The sequence below is a fragment of the Solea senegalensis genome, linkage group LG4 (assembly GCF_019176455.1).
Source record: "Solea senegalensis isolate Sse05_10M linkage group LG4, IFAPA_SoseM_1, whole genome shotgun sequence".
Taxonomy (NCBI): domain Eukaryota; kingdom Metazoa; phylum Chordata; class Actinopteri; order Pleuronectiformes; family Soleidae; genus Solea; species Solea senegalensis.
This window is the reverse complement of record NC_058024.1, coordinates 15,856,911-15,874,884: the sequence shown is the minus strand read 5'-3', so window position 1 is coordinate 15,874,884 and position 17,974 is coordinate 15,856,911. Positions and strand designations below refer to the sequence as shown.

Sequence of the window (17,974 nt, the reverse complement as noted above, 5' to 3'; positions counted from 1 at the left end):
GAGGGGAGTGAACAATAACTTTGAAGTCATTATCAAATGTAAAAAAAACAAGATGGGGGAGGAAATGTAATTTAAATTTTCTGAGAACTTGTGGATTTGTGGGGTCAACTGAGGATGTCAACTGCTGATAAATCCCAAAGAAAAGAAGAAGAAGAGCTGTAACCTAGTGGTGCTGACCAAACTAGTCTCTTGTGTGTTTATGGAGACCTTTATTTTGCAGTTATTGTTCATAAAATAGTTGTGAAGTAAATTGTCAGAGCTCTGCAAGGTTTCATTATGTTACTTCCTGTGGTCACTCGTGATCTACATTAATAGTCAACATGTGCATGTTCACCTCTAACAAGTTGAATAAATGAGGAAGCAGAGGTTCTCTCCGTGTGAGTGGAGGAGTGTTTTGGGGGTTTGAAGCTGCTCTTCTGCCTTTCACTGCTATAATCAAAGTCAGCAGAAAAAGGCTTAAAGGCAGCTGTGACATTGTGATTAACATTCACATGAAAAGAAATCCTTGTTTTCTTTTCTTTCTTTTACTTTTAACATGGATGATGCAGCACTGCTCCTATACACCCGGAAGAAAATGCGTCATTTATGAAACACAGGACGGACAGTCAGCCACAATGACTAGTGCAGTAATTGTGTATGCATGATGCTTGTCTGCCATCTGCACTGTCACTGCGCCGTGCAGCCTTTAGCACTGTCACTGTTAAAGTCAACTTAGCAGCAAACCCCATGCTTCAGTTTGTGCAATTACTGTGTAATACAGTTCAGTGTGTATAAATGGAATCCTCATTGTAAGAAGCTTGTTCGTTTGACTGCATATTTAAAGGTATAGTAGGCAAGATTCATTTTTGACATTATCAGCCCAGTTTCCACCAAGTGGTGCAGTTCAGTTTGGTACACTTGCATTTCCATTGTCAAATGTATGTCCCGGGTTTCGGCACTCTTCTGTTGGGGTAAGCCCAGTGGCCCTGCTTTTACAGGGTGGAGCATGGCACACTGCAGTCTATTAAAAGTGGCTGTGTGGAATTTTCCGTGCCGCCTGCAGCGGTCTCTCAGTCAACGCTTGTTTTCTTGTGATTAACGACCACATGTTAAGAAGAAACAACACAGAATCCTGATGTTGATTGTTACTCTGGGTTTACTGTGTGACATTCTTCTTCCCTGTGGAATTTATTGGCGAGCTACACTGTGTCGCACTGCTATGATGTCAAGCTTTTTACGGAGCTATATAGCTATATATATATGTGTGTAATAGCGCGAGTGAAGCTAAGTATCCATTCTCCACACCATGCGGTGGAAACACAGGCCAGATTAGGGTGAAACCCAAACCGCAATGGCGTGAGCTAACCTCCACTGTACCACTTGGTGGAAATGAGGCTACTGATGAATAATCCCACAATAACCATCATTATAATGTAAAATGCCAATCAGCACCTGATCTGGGCTTTGTTTACAGTCATTGCAAATGCTGTCCCTTGATGGTAGGCTTTGACAAATACTGTAACAAGGTAGTTCAGTGAGAGGGTCGCTCCTGACTGTTTTAAATACAACTGTTTTGCATACAGGTCACTATTCTAAAGCACCAGCAACAACTGTCAATGCTGTAAAGAAACTTTTAAAAAGCATTTCAACAGATATACAATTAAACACATGCCAATGCCAGCAGAAAGTTTCAGAGATGGATTGATTACCTGTGCGCATGAAACAAATATATCTGTCTATTATGTTTAGCCGATGAGAGGAGCTCCTCAAAAGCAGCTCCAATCCCAAAAGAGTTAGTATTTTTAAAACCCTGCAGATGAAACTCAAAAATGAACATTCTGTGTTTATTGCGGCTTTAATCATGACATCATATAAAACATGGCTCCATTGTTCAGTTGTGTTCAGATGCTTTACTTGCACCAGACGAGAGTTTTCCATAATCCACCCAGGATTGTGACTCAGTTTTTCCAGACATATTTCAAGCAGTCATTGACGTTATTAGTGAAATCATTTCACAAAGGGAAGTCATCAGGTATGAACTATATTTGATGTGTGTCTTGTGTTTATGTGTGCAAAAAGAAAGCTGTTGACAGTAGCTGTTCTTCATCTGGTGGAGGGGATTTCTTTTTTTTACTGAGTGATTGCTTTTTAAACATCTTGTTGAGCCTCTGTGTTTGTTTTGGTGCAATAGCATCAGCGTGTTGCACTACAGTGATTCCAGCTCGTTTCATTTCGATCATTGGAGTTTATAGGGAAATAAATGCAATTATATTAAATATAACATACATCAAATAGTATGTTATGTAATCCTTGAATATTTACACACTAGAGTGGGGTTATTAATTATATATATTACACTAGAAAGAAATGAGGATACAGTAAGGCAATGTGATAATTTCAATTTAAAAAATCTCCTTCTCTTTCTGGTTGGAAACTGAACATGAGAGTGGCGGGTCTAATGCTGCCTGATTTGGCAAGATTTTGAAAAATAAAAAATGTGAACCAAGGACATAGAAACACTGGAATCACAAAATAACTAATTTGGAGGCAGCAGTGGATTAATTCTCTTCTGTTAATCTTGTCAAAGATCATTTTTTTAGCAGCGCAATTGACTTTTGAAATGCTATGTTGTGACAGAATGCACTGAGACTAAGCGCAGAATGTGGAGGTAATAGGCTTATTCAGCAACTGAGCTTATTTGGAAATGACCTGAATGTAACGGACAGTGGTTTATATTTAAAAGTTGCACAGTGCCGCTCTAAAACGCTGAAAAGGATCACATATTTTAAAGAAATAATAATGGAATCAAGTTTTTATCACACAACTTAATGATAAGAAATCTTCAGGCAAAGCAACCTACAAGGTCTCAGAACTGTTTATTCTCAAGTAGGCATGGACTTACAGTAAGTAGTTGTGCTATTTGTTACATGGCTAAAATATTTTGTAACCTTGTTTTGTAACCTCTTTAAAACTATATTTCTGGCATTAACACTGGCATTGTCCAGACCAGTCGTCCTCATGGAGACCAAAACCTGGTCCTATGCAGCACCTCATTTCTGTGTGTGTGTGTGTGTGTTGCTGGTGAAAGGAGCAGGACACACACAACAAGGATGGGAACTGAAACCAAAAGGTAAGTCCTACAAAATAAAACAGGAAACATGCACAGGAAACACAAAACATGATGCAACAAAAAGCACATTTAAATAATTGGATCATTTTCATAACTGCCTTAAGAAATAATCTGTTGTTTTTTATGGTCTGCAGGACAGAAACTGTGAACTTTAGCTATTGTAGTCAACATGTGTCGCTGCAATCCTGCAAATGAACAATGAGCAAATACCTGTACAAATACAGTCCAATAAACCCAGTCTATTGCCGGTAACCTTGTTGTTTGAAAGGTCACACATTTGATTCCTGTTGCTGCAGTTTGTCTTGCAAACATGGCATCATGTTTCACAGCACAAGCTCTTAACTGCTTTATTTTCAGTCTAAATATGACAGCTAGGTGTCTCAAATGTAAATGAGTGTGTTTACTGTTTATGTTTAGCTGCAGCTCACACAGTTTTCTCTTATTCTTTTTCCACTAGTGAAACATTTCTGTCTGAAGGTGTTAAGATTAACCATCACTTAAATGTTCCACTGAAACAATACACAGCGTGTATCAATAACCACATTACATACACACCCACACCATCAGTCACAGTTTCAGCTTTACATGTGCAATAATCACCTGTCTCTGTCAAATCCAGAGGGAAGCAATAATCAAAAAACATACACACCACTTTAACTAAGAAATGTCATCATTTAGTATTATTTATGAAAAAAGTTGAGTTTTGAGGCTATTCACTAGGACATTTATACAAATATTGTGGGTTTGAGGCTCTCTGTTCTGAGCCCCTCCCACCAGATGAACACATACAGATGCACATATCTCACACAAGATGACCAGAGGCAACCACTCCATCTTTTTTTTTTTTTTATGTTGGCCATGAAGAAGCACAGCCAATCGGGGAAACCTCACTCTCAGAACTACTCTGTGATTGGTCAAAGAGCCCCTTTAGACCTGGTATTAACATCCATCATGAGCGATCTCATCATAAATGCAGGACGCTAATTACATTGGAATGCTCCTAATATGTCCCAAATGGATCTTCATATCCAATCCAATTAAACCTCTTTCAGAGATGGTTTGGAGACGCATGTTACCACATTCTTTGGCATGGGGTAATGCAATGTGTCATCAGGACACAGTAACGATCGTCGTAGTCTTGTTTGCTCAGATGATTTTACTTACATAATGATAAAAGGTTATTATGCAGTTATTGACCAATAACAACATATCTTGCTTACCCAGCTTTAGTATGAAAATTTATTTTAATCATGTCTTTTGTATCACAATCAAACTGTTGGCCACGGTTGGGGGCAGCCATGGGTACGTGGAAAGGGAACTTGACTTGTAATCAGAGGGTGGCGGGTTGAGTCCCTTCAGCAAGGAACCCAACCACCATTGCTACTTGGGCGCCTGAGTGCCTAGGCGCTGCTCAGTGGCTGCCCACTGCTCCTAATTCTAGGAAGGTTCCTAGAGGAAGGGTTAAATGCAGATAAAGAATTTCCCTAAGGGATTAATAAGTATAAGAAAAGAACATAGAGTGAACAGGGAGGGGTCACAGACTTCAGGTGAGGTGGCTTCATCAGTCTCACAGCCCCACAGATCCTCAACAAACACTGCAGCTCACAAACAGCAACTTCCAAGTCCAATAAACAAACGGAACATCCGGGAAACGAGATCGGATTTGCAAAAGACGTGGAATTTCTCTCCTTCCGCCCTTCAAGCACGCTGGTGATGGAGGAGTAAAAAGCGACATGATTGGTTGACACAGCCAGGAGAGGAGAAATGTAAACCCATTCGTTTTGTTGCATCGGCTCCCCCTCTTTGTCTCCTTTTTTTTGTTTCTCCCCTTTCCTCTCCTTCAATGACAGAAGCAGCAGCAACAGCAGGAGCCAGCCGGGCGGCGGTGTGGGGGGAAGCTCCACTCGGTGGTGCAAGTAGGATTTCCCTGCAAGTCTGCGGTAAGGATAACAACAACAACAACAACAACAACAACAACACCTAGAATAAACAGCAGGCATGCGTGTGCGCAAGGAGAGGAAAAAAACAACACACGCACACAATGCACAATGGTGTTGCCCGGGGCTGCCGCGATAGCTCTCTCAAACTAACCAGGGAGAGAGTCGCTCGTCTTGCTTGCTTGACAGCTGCAGGGCCAATGGAAATATGCACGGAGCCAGCTGCGCTAAAGCTGCAGCCAATGGAAAAATGTGAAATGCGGAGCTGCGACTGGATTCAGATGGTAAGGTTAGGCTGGCTGCAGCAGCAGCCACACCGCCACCGCTGTTGCTGCTGCCGCCGCCGCTGTTTAACTTCCATCAGATACTGAGCTGTTTGTGTTTTTGGCCACTGCAGTGGCCATTTTAGGTAAGAAGAGCCCTTAAACTTGTGCGCGGCTCATCTATGTATGGATGAGTGTCAGCGTGTGTCTCTCTGACTGTGGTGTCTAGACTGGTCTATGGTGATTAAACAGTGCAGGACTCCGGCATCCACACTGAATGAACTCCGGAGCTAGAAGCTTATGTGGATTAAATAGAAATTGCACTGAAGCCGCCTCCTCCTCCTCCTCCTCCTGCTCCTGCTCTTTTCCTTTCTCCCTCCTCCTTCCCCTCCCTCTACCCCCTCACCTCCCCATCCCTCGCTCCCCTCCCTCCCTGCCTGCTAATTTTTTATGCATTTTTCTAAACTGTCATGGCGATTTTGTGTCCTTGGAAATAAAAAGCGCCAGTGATTTTCGTGCTAACCGGAGAGATGTCTCGCCGGTGAGAGTGTGTGTCCGGTGTCCGGAGCAGGTGAGCATTTCGCTGGGGAGGCTTTTCAGTGGGGAAACGTCCCCGAGAATGAGTTTTAGACGCTGCCCACACGTGTAAGAAGGAGAGGGCTGTTATAATGTATTTACAACAGCGATGCAGTGACATTACAGAGCTAGCGGAGAAAGCTAGCTTTGTAGCCACGGCTGCTAACGTATGAAAGAGGACACAGTGTCTCCTTTTTCTGTGTCGGTGTGCAGTGTGTGTTTTGTGTTTGTCACAAGACGCCGTTGTGCTCGCCGGGAACTTCTTTTCCTTTCTCCCCCTCTTAGCTAGCTCTCCCAACTTGTGTGAGTCCAATGGCTGACAGCATTGAGGCTAGCCGTGTGTTAGCCCCTGCGTATGCTAGCCAAAACCTCAAAGAGGTGGAGGCTAGGACGTTAGCCTGTTAGCCCCTTGAAACGTTCGGAGCTGTGGGGACCAGGTGTGTGTGCGCCTGTCTGTCTGCCTGTGTGCGTCTGTATCTGGACAGGGGCACTGTGACCACAGACTTTAACCTGGCGTGGTGTAACACCTCTGGGCATAAGACAAAGCTGCCAAAGGCTAACTCACATCACAGTTGTGTCACTATATGATGTTTTCAAAAAATGTTAATTATGTTGAAAAAATAGTTAGTCAATAGCCAGTAAGGACCGGTAGGTTTCCTCCTTGTGTTGACTCTAGATGACAGGACCTTTTTCCTTCACATTCATGACTGTAATATAGGCATTGTCCTACACACAGGGTGTCTGCATGTCTCTGATTTCACCTTTACTATCTTATATGTTGTTTTTCTGGCAGGTCTTGGGCAATACGTGTCTGTTTCCTGAGTTTCTGTAAAGAAAAATTGACAGCAAAATCTCAAGCACAACTGTACCAGACCAAATCATCTCTAAAATGACATTTAAATGCAATTAATTTAGGTTTTTATTGATTATGCTGTCCATCCACTTATTTTGCAGAACTGGAATTTAAATGTATTTTCATTTTTATTTTATTGCTGCACAGTTGCACAGTGGGGCTTGTTGTAAAGTCATTTCACTGGGGGTGTACTTGTACATCCACATGTGACAAATAAAAATCTTGAATCTATTTTTAAGTGATAATCACTCAAAAATCTTGAATCTATTTTTAAGTGATAATCACTCAATCTCTTGAACAATGTGCCCATGTGACTTATTTTATCACTTTTTAAAACTTTTTTTGTAGGCAGTTGATGCCAATATAGCACCTTTCCACTCAACTTAATGACCACTCAATGCATTCTATACCCCAGTTTTACACACACACACACACACACACGTATATATATACATACAGTATGCAGGGCTTATAGATGGATCAATCATCATATACATTCACACGCTATTGGCTTAGCCACCAGGAGCAATTTGAGGCTGCCTCTTAGTTTACATTAAGTTGAAAGGTTTTGATGAAATTATTAGGGATAGGCTTTAGTTTTCAATTATTTGTCTGATTATGAAAAATCCATAAAAATATATTATTTTGAGGCTCAAGGATTCTATCTTTTTCTCCTGGTCATGTATCATGGCCACGTTCTGTAGCTTTGCCTTGTGTCTAGCTCTGAGTATTACTGGATGTATAGTCAATGTAGGTTTACATTTCTATTTACTGTACAGTCTGTGGTGTTGTGTTGTAGAGTAAAGAGGACTACACATCATTGCCTGTGTCTCTTAAAGAGCCTCCCTAGAAATTATTGATCAATAATTCCAAAAATAAGTTGCCCTCTTTTTGTAACCAGTTATAGGTTGTAATTAATGATTAATGTAGTCAACCATGCAGAAACCCTTTGTTCAGACTAACAGGGTATTAGTCAGATCTTCCATAAGCAGCATTCCCATTTATTTGAATGGGGATGCGTTTCATTTTCCTCTGATTTCATAGTGGTGGAGTTGGAATATTGCTGATCCAATTATCAAGATGCAGTTTAAGGATGAAACTGCTGCAGCATTAGGTGTCCTTCAAAGGATGGTCTTGGGTTGTGTTTCCGTGTACACTGTGTGTTGGTGTATCTTGCCTCTCACAGCCAACCAGACTGACATATAACCATGACTGTTGAAAGAGTCTAATATGAACATATTTGTTCGTCAAACATCTTACATTTGTACTGCTGCTGCACTTTGACTCCATCATCAAAAAAAGTTGCATGGGTGAGGAGAGGGACGGCACTTTCCCTGCTACTCAGTTGTTGAGACAGCTGACTGCTGAAGAGGGAGTTGAAGCTTCTTTATACAGTATGGTATGGCAGAAGTTATTTCATTGATTTAAACAAATAATCATCCACACAACTATGTTTGAAAAGGCAGATTTTTTTCAGTTGCTGTATGTAGAAGAAACCCACTGCCATCGTAGAGACAGAGCAGAGTTGGATACAACCATGTGACCCTTTATTCCGGACATCTTTACCTGTTCATGTCTGATTGAGTAATGTGTTTTTATTCGCAATATTTGGTAGTTTATGTTCATGTGTGACATTGCCTTATAAACTGCAAAAGTAACTTTATCTTCATTTTGTATTAAACATACAGTAGCTTTTTAAAAATAATCTTTTATTTGATCTGTATCAGATGAAAAGAGGATGTTTCATAGAAACCATGAACAAGGATGTCAATTCATCCCCAACATCAGAAACCACTGCTACTAAAACTAATCAAATCTACAGTTTATATTTTCAGCTAAGCTTCTTCTTTTATCACAATAAAGGCAAAAGGCCAACAATATATTAATCTGTAATATGTGGAGCAAAAGCAGGTGTATTTGTCACATACAGTACAGGGAAGCATTATTGGATTTGACCTTAAAAATAACACTTTTCACTGTGCAACAGAAACAAGTAATTTTTATATGTGGACTACAGTACATCTAAAGTAGAGGGATACAATATTGTTGAACAGAAACTCAGGTTGGTTCTTTGATGTTTTAACATTTATTTAAAGTGCTTTTTTGAAACAACAACATTTAATAATTGCCCTAAATTGCATGAGTTCACTGTAGTAGTCTGGGCATTACATTCATATCAAACAAAGCCTAAAGTATTGGCTCTTTTTAAAGAGAGATGTTTGAATTAAAATAATTATAAAGTAGTGGGACACTTACAATGGGAACATGGCATACAGTTATGATATTTTTACCCTCTTAGCAATGGCAATTATGGCAGCAACATGCTTTTCCTTGGTCATCAGGTGATCACAGAATCCAGTTGGCAGTGAGAATTACTGTAAAGAGTTCTCAGTGTTGCTCTCACCCAGTCTGTGATATTTCATAGCTTTTTTGAGGTAGTTTTACATCTCTATAAATTTGCTTATCATTGCTTGTCTCTTAAAACATTCCTTGACTGTAAAAAGTTGGTCCAAGTGTTTTATTAAATGTCAAATTGTAACAGCCGATATCTAATTTCATTCACACTTTGCTCTGTTTTGTCACAGATAAGGGTCTCTTTTAGCCGAGGAGTGTGTGGTTTCTTTTGAGCACTAGATTGTACTTAAGTGTTTCTCCCTCTCCAGAATGTTTGACGTGATTCTTGCCTTGGTAGATAAAGAGGTTTAGTGTGTTTTGATCCTGTTGTGGGGTCCAGTCTGGAGAACAATTAGCAAGTATGGTTTTCTCATTGTATCATGTCATACACAGACCACATCCATTACAACAGATGCAGTGCCTCTTTGTAGGCACAAGCATTTAGTCTTGGTTGGACTCCTCCTCTTCTGTGTCACTTTACTCTGGTTGCCACCTTGCAAATTTCCTGCAGCCATACCCAAAGCACAGCTCAACTAAAATATTTTTTTTGAGTTTGTAATCCTTGTGGAGACAAAATAAACAATTTTTAAAGAGACTATCACTGCTGGAAAAAAAATGAATGAACATGAAAATTAAATGAATTCAGTCTCCACAGACACATACAGCATTGACTCCCAACAGAGCCTGAGTGACAGGTACATTGACTTAAGCGTGGAAGAGACGATGTTGCATGTCACTTGTGCACAGCTGCACACAACAGTGTGATAGGGCGCATTCAAATGAGCACAGAGCGAAAGTGGATCTACAGCAATGGAGCGAAATACTATGTTAATATTGAGTAGAAATGTGTTTGCGGTTAAGTCTGTGCATGTTGCTCTCTGACATTGGCTAATATCAGTGAAAGTTGTATTGTGAGTAAATTGCGTTAATCCAATATTTACACATTGTGTGTATCACTTAAACATATATACATACGGTATATTTCTTTGATTAGTAATATACAGAAATTAGTTGGAAGAGGGGTAAAGGGCCACAGGCACAACTTCCTTTTGTCTGTAAATTCTGCAAAAATAAACGTGGAAACCTGACCCTGGGAAAACTTGGATTTTGGAGTGATTAATTCAATTGGGGTAGAAAAAAGTCTCATGGGAAATACAAATATTTCATTGTTGACCCTTTTAAAAGTATAGACATTTTAAAATATATATATGTTAGCTCTAAATGGTTTATGTGTAAGTGGCAAGCGTTCTTCCAAAAATAGAATTAACTTTGCAACTTAGTCATGACGGGCTACACGGTGATGTAGTGGTTAGCACTCTCGCCTTACAGCGAGAAGACCCGGGTTCGAGCACCGGTTGGAACAAGGGCCTTTCAGCATGGAGTTTGCATGTTCTCACCATTTGTGCATGGGTTCTCTCCGGGTTCTCTGGCTTCCTCCCACAGTCCAAAAACATGCAATGTGGGGATTAGGTAAATTGGACACTAAAAATTGACCATAGGAGTGAGTGTGAGAGTGAATGTGTGATGGACTGGCAAACTGTCCAGGGTGTCACCTGATGTAGCTGACATTGGCACAGCAACCCCCCGCGACCCTCTGGTGGAGGATAAAGCGGTAGATGATGACTGACTGACTTAGTCATGACTTTTATGGTCAATGTGTGTGTCAATGAGTTCAGTTTAAAGCTTTGCATGAGGGAAAACTGTCGCAAGGAGATGCTGCCGAGGTAGGGAATTGCAGCTGAACAGTGATTAACCTGATCATTTTGAGAAAGCTGAGTGTGAGTTTGTGTTGTAACCTGGGTCAGGCTGCCTGTGATGACACTGTCCACTCTTTTGTTTGTTCCCTTGGAGCTTTGTACAGCTGAAGCAGGGATGGAGCAAGGAGGAGAGGTGTTCTATTTTAAAGATATGCTTGCTTTTTTGGTGTGCAAATTAGCACTGACAGAAACAAATAAGATTCTGCTTCTCCTCAAATAAACCATCTCTTGGTGTTTCACAGGAGCAGCAACAGTTTCTCAGGTTTCTCTGCTCTCCTGTGTAATAGGAAGTGGTCGAATGGCAAGAATAAGGTCACTGAAACGGGAACAGCGCTCTCCACTGAGACACACAGGTCTGGCTGTTTAGTAAAGTCAGCTCCATCACCCACTTTCCGAGGTTATTAAGTAAAATAAATCCTGTAGGTTATTTATTTCCTGAAAATAAACTACAGGATTAATTTTATTTTATAAAATAACATTTCTCGAAAATGTGGGTTATCCTGTACGTATAAATAGATCTGAATCTTGGTTATTTTCGTTCTCAATGTGAAATCTTGTTTTTTTTTTTCTAAATAAAATCAATCAACTAACATTTGAGAAGCTCTCATGGAAGACTTTTATCGAGCCCAAGCCATTTGTAGTGAACATCTTGAAGTCCAGTTACACTTGACGCAGTTACATGTGTTTGAGATTTTAGCTCTGAATTTAAAGTCAGGGTTAGCACTGCATCATTTTCATGTATAGCCCTTATTTAAATTATTGTCATTTTCAATTGATCTGTTTTTTTTTTTTCAGAAAAGGGTGAGAAAAGTAATCAAGTTACCAAAACCTTAACATTTTGATATCTCCAATGTCTTGTTTTGGCCACAAACCAGAGATATTCAGTTTACTGCACTAGAACAAACTAACCACAAAATTTTTAAATTTAAAAAGCTGAAATCACTGAAACCAAATAATTGAATTACGCTGACTGCTTTAAGACATAGAAAAGCTCTCATCTGATTTGATGTAAAGCCATTAAGAGTGCAGGACAGGTGTGTACATTTGGGTGAAGTAGGTTTGAATCATCTCTTCTGTAATTTTTAAAGATCATTTTTGTGCAGTTGAGGTTAAGAGGTGGTGATGTGCAGCTGAGTGAGACGGTACAGTTGAAATGTTTTATCCTCAATTAGATCTGCGAGTGAAAAAGATCCACACTATTAAAACTAATATTTAAAAGTTTATTTAATGCCTCTGTTGTCACTGGCTGTGGTTGAGATTCCAGAGGGACTGAACAGTAATTTCTGATTTTTCCAAGTAATCCTTTATTTTTTCTTTTTTTTTTTTTTTTGTAATTGAACTCTGCATGTGTGTGATTACTAAACTGTGTGTTTTCAATTAAACACATTGATTAATAAAGCTCCATTATGTTTAAAATGAAAGTATGATAATGCTGTTCTATTTTTTTTGTCCATATGATGCAGACTTTTAGTCACCATCAAAACATGAAATATCATGTAGAGTACAGTTCTCTCTCTTTCTCCCTCTATGCAGTCTGCATAGAGGGAGCCATGACAGAGGCAGCCATGACAAAACTGCATAGTTAACTATATCTCAAGTCCAAAAAAGTGCTAATGTGACATATCACCCTGCTCCAGACAATCCACACTTAAACACTCTAATGTGTTATGGATTATTATGAGCATCCAATTATGCTGCAGCCCACTCCATTAACAATATATGATGAGAATGTTTCACACCTGAAATTGACTTAAGCCACATGTGGAGAAGGCGACAACACTCGACAGCTGCACACCACTGTCTGTACTTACAACCGAAGCAGTTTACTGGGTGATGTTTACATATTGTGACTCAAAATACTCAACATGTCAGTCAAACCAAAGATATAGAAGTGGGTTTTTCTAAGCAATGAACTAGGGCATAGTCTGTCAGGATGTCGAGCAGTTACAGGAAAGAAATTTTGAAGCCCCTGGAATAAATACAATAGATTATTAGAATATCAGTTCATTTCATTTAAACAGATTACTGATACTAATTCTGGGGACACACACCACAAAACTTTCACAGTCATTACTGATTTTGTGATGACTGAAAGACTGGGGATCACCCATTCAATGAGGGATAACAGACTCTATGATTTGTCAAACTGACTGAACACGTCATACTCTCACGAGAGTGACCGTTTAAAGGGTAAATAAACATGAGCGACAAACAACGACTCGCTGTTGTTTGTGCTTTTGCTGTTTTGATGTTCTTGCTTCTTCCTGTTGTCTCCTGGCGCTATTTTCTCTGTCCCACATACTCTTTTTCATTGGCTGTTGTGCAAAATGTGTTTGAAGTTGGGTTGGTAATCAGTATACACTACTCACACTACTACACAGATTTCTGTGCCAACTAGCCATGCTGACTGTCCCCAACTAGTGGCGACTGGTGCAGACTCGACTTGTAGTGTGTCCCCAGCTTTAGACATTACTTGAGTGACAAATTGGACACAGCCATTTAGTGTGCCTGCGGCACTGGAGAGAAATTGAAACTGCACTTTTTCATACTGGTTCGCTCTCCCACTGTGTCCATTGTTACTCCTCATTGCTCCACATGGCGCAATGTACTGGCCTGCCTCTCAGGGTGAGCTCATTTCAGCATTTTTGGGCCTCTGGATATGGAGGTTCCTTCACACTCTACAGCACTTAAATAGTCAAACATAGCGTCTTGCTTCTGTCAGCAGAGTGTGTGTTTATTGTTGTGGTTTTTACACTTCACTTCCCAGAGATCTGCTGTCAGTCCAACTATACATTGAGTAACCTGACAGTCAACCTGGCAATGAAGGCTGGACTCTGTCTGTGTTGGGTTTTTTGTACCATTCACATCAATATACACATGCCATATTCCTGTCCTCTCAGGATCATCCAGTCAGTCCATTGACGGTGTGCAGCAGTGTGTTTTTTTTCATGGTAATGCTCAAGGCTGCTGGACCAACAACACTATTTGCCAGCCCCCCTTTTTTAAATATGTATACAAAAAATTATGCAAAAATAACCAATCATTTGGAAATCAAGGACATTTGCATTATGGTTGGGTGCACTGTTGCAGCATGGACACTAAATTGACTGTAGGTGTGAGAGTGAGAGTCTATGGTTGAATGGTTGTTTAACTCTGTGTGGCACTGCGATGGACTGGCAGACTGTCCAGTTAACCCCTGCCTATAGCCCTATGTCAGCTGAGATTGGCACAGCACCCCGTGACCCTAAAGTGGTAGAAAATGGATTGATGGATATTGTTGTTGTCACAAAAGAACATTAACAAGTAAAAGAAACAAAACAAATATTGGTCTTAGACTTGATGTCTGCCCGTGAATTCACAAAAAGTTAAATTGTCCTGCTTTTTCCAGCACAGTTGTGGCACATTATTAATCCTCTTGTATACTGCTTCCTCCAGCTCCAGTTAAATCCACAGAATACATTGTTGTTTGTCACAATTTCGAAGGTGGCAGTTGTGAGTCTGGCCCAAACTTAAGAAGTGCAGATGCTGCAGTGATCCCGAGTAGTGGAGTTGAGACAGGTAGTGGGAGTGCCCAACTGTGCCTGCTGCTGCAGAGCATTGTAACACAGATGCCATTTTATCATCCATGTGTTAAGCAGTGAAAGGGCGATCCTGCTGAACATGTTCAAGATAGGATGAGCCCCTGCTCTTTTTGTAAAGAGAGGCTATTGTAATCAGAGGTTGAAATATCACCTGTCAGCTTCAGCTTTACAGGGCAAGACAAAGTAAAATAATTGATTAATGAATGATGGAAAATGGGAAAGTAATGTACAATCATACCAGTTTGATAAAACAATTAATATTAGTTTTATTACTCAAAATGGTTTGAACTTTAATTTAAACTCAAACGCATTCCCTCTATCAGGGAAGTTGTGTTTACATCTGTGTTTGTCTGTTTATTTGTTTTCCTGCAGAGTTACACAAGTAGTGCTCAATCTGTTTGCTCAAAACCTAGAGGGATCATTCAGGGTAAATTGGAGAAGTAATTAAATTTTAGATCCAGGATGTTTTTTTTTATCACTTTACTTAATGTTGCCACATGTTGTGGGACATTCCTCAGTGTTTTAGCCTTTCTCTTCGTTTGGATCTTGATATTAGAAATCCGACATTTAGAATTTGCAGTATGTTGTTCTCAAAGTTTGTGCAGATAATCAGAGTATTTCCTGTTTCCTAGTAGTTTTCTATTTTAGGAGCCAGACAAACAATTGAAGAATTGTTTGGCTTTAGTGGTGGTCTGCAACTAAGGTTAATGAGTATTTCCGAAACATATTTCATTTAATGCTTAACTGATTATTTCCAAATCTGAGTAATTTGTGCTGAGGCGAAACAAATGTGGCAAAAGTTCCATGAATGTTGGATTAAGTTATGAATTGGTATAGTCATTTTGTCATTCTTTAGACCAAAAAGGTGATTGTGATATAAGCAGCATTTCATGTGACTGGTTAACATTCAGTTAAGCTTCCTGTATGTTTGATATGAGTAATTTTGTGGAATCAGTTGTTTTTCTGTTGTCTGACCTGTTTCAGAAGTTGCACCATCTAGTCTTCAGATGTGTTTGGTTATGTACTAAAGTCAATGGTGTCAGCGTTGCAGAGACAGCGAGGTTGAAATCTGTAAGAAACGTTCATTAATCCTTTTCTTCACTGCGGTAGACTCGCTCATCTGAAATATGAGTATAACGTTTGGGTTGAATACTTGCCAGTGTCAGGTATAAGTAAATAAACCTAGTTAATATTAGAATCTGGGCTCTTTAAACCCCTGAGGGAGGTAAATCACAAATGTGTTTAACTTTAATTTTCATATGTGTGTTTAAGCTTGATTGGTGCTTTTTACAGAATGACTCTACATGAGACATTCTGCCTTTCATGTGTAAATTCTGGTCATTATTATTACTATTATTAATAAATCTGAACTATTAATTCTTCTTGTGATTATATTGTATCATGACTTCAATATTGGGATAATATTGTGTTGTCTCTGGCGATTCCCACTCTCACTGAGTTGACGCTGTTGCTGTTGTTCACGTGTGTGTGTGCCGTCCTGAAAGAAACTGGCTTTAGCTGCAAGTGGATTGTCCACATACAGGCTATCCTCCTCCTTTTCTATGGTGGGCTGCACTTCAGGCTTCTGCTGCAGGTGAATTTCAATCTCCTATAGTAATAATGATGACATTATTGTTGTTGTTATTATTATTATCATTATTATTACTACTACTACTACTACTACTACTACTAATAATAATAATAATAATGATACATTTTTGAGTCATACAGCACCCTTTGAAAGACATCAAACTCAAGGAGTGTCTCAGAAAGAGTTTAACAGTCATACTACATGATAGAACTGGACAGTATGTTCCAAATCATGCCAGCATAAAAGAAAACATTATCTGATAACCTCAGAGATCACTCACGCCTTTACGGTCTTTACGGTCTGGAACCTGGGGTCACGTAATGTTGTGATGTGCAGCAGGCCCTCTGTGGCTTCATATTTTTCATTGAGGTCGGTCAGGATTTTTGCTTTCAGTGATGTGGTCGGACCTCTGCCTTTTCAACCAATATTGTGGTGTTCAGAAGAACAGGTTTCAGGTATAGTCTTGGAGTGGGCTGAGAGCCTCGTTTGCAGCTTCCAGGACATCCAGGTCTTGCCATGAAGGTAGTAGCTGTTCCACTTTGCGATCTGTTGCGAGAACCTGTTGATAACTCTTGCTGTCATTTTCTGTGTTGACCCCCAATATGTTTGGCAGCCTGTCACCATTGCATGCTCTGGAAGATTGAGCTCTCTCTTTGCCTCCCTCAGGGCTTCTCTTTTCCTCCTGCTGTGAGAGAAGTGGCCCGCAAGCTTTCTGCATGTCCCCACATCCCTGCTGGTGCGATGAGCTTCATCTTTTACAGCTTATTCTCTGAAGGAGAAGAGTGGAAAAAAGAGATGCCCATGAACTTCTCTTATCCTCAAAAAGGTTTAAAGAAACACACAGTGTCACCTGAAACTGCCCGAGAAGCTTAAGTAGTAATAATGAAGGTTGTTTACCAATTTGTGTGTGTTTATGCTTTTTGTGGAAGTGTGTCTGAAATAATTTGCCCTTAAGGAAGTAGAAAGCACAGAGATAATGTTTGTTTGTTTATGCCTGAAATATGTTAGTTCTATTTAATTTTGCTTTATGTTGTTTTCTGTACGGTAATACAGTTTGAATTTAGGAGCATTTTCTGATTACTTGAATTCCCCCTGGCCTGCATGAGTTGATTATATGGACCGACATTGACTCATCTAGTAAACAAATTCCGTGTTAGTGTTCAAATTAATTTCTTTTGAATGAATTAGTAGCAAAATAGCTGTTTGAGACTATGTAGGCCTGATAATGCTGTTTCAATTAGGTCTAATAATAACAAAACAGAACAAATAAGGAATAGTGGCAGATGGGCACAGTAGTTTGGACAGAATTAACTTACCAATGGCAAGATGAAGTCTATGGCCATAACAGTGCAATCTTTTCCAGTTATTAGGCTACACCACCTTGATAATGTCACTAGTGTTGTCTGTAGTAATGGTAACCTGATGCTCTTCACACACGTCTTGCGCTGCCAAAGCCTCCTGCACGCCCGATGCAATGTTTTCTCCTGTGTGGTCCTGGGGGAAGTAAGGTGTTTGTAAGCAGCGGGTTTTAAGCTCAAAGTCATCTTCAATTAAGTGCACGTTCAGGCTTAAGTCATTTCCCTTTGAACGTCACTGCGGTGTTTGTTGTAGAGCTCGGGGAGGCAATGTGAGAGAAGTCTCTGTGAGGGTAGCTGATGCCCTCCGTTCAGTGTGTGGATCTTTTTTCGATCTCCTCCGTGTTAACTGTATATATCGACACTATGTCTTGTGTCAAGTCATTTGTTATTTAGTTGGTAATTTATGTTTTCTGTACCTGAATCCAATGTATCGCCATGTAACATACATTGTGTATTTTATTTACCACCGTCTCAGCCTCTTGTTCGGCATCCATACTGGTCACAGCGCCCTGTACATCCAGGTGGTCACATGACCATACCTGCTGCATACACCAG

General features: G+C 40.0%; 1 protein-coding gene across 5 annotated transcripts in view; it reads left to right on the top strand.

Annotated features, from left to right (window-relative positions):
- Positions 1-4,794: 4,794 nt before the first annotated feature.
- chd6 (chromodomain helicase DNA binding protein 6) overlaps positions 4,795-17,974 on the top strand; it is a 67,147-nt gene continuing 53,967 nt past the window's right edge. For 2 of the 5 annotated variants that reach the window (XM_044023399.1, XM_044023394.1), the window contains exon 1: positions 4,795-5,049. The gene's annotated coding sequence lies outside the window, so the exon portion shown is untranslated. Of the gene's footprint in view, positions 5,331-5,390; positions 5,456-5,721; positions 5,881-17,974 lie in introns of those variants that run through there. The other 3 variants (XM_044023395.1, XM_044023397.1, XM_044023396.1) reach the window with 3 other exon arrangements.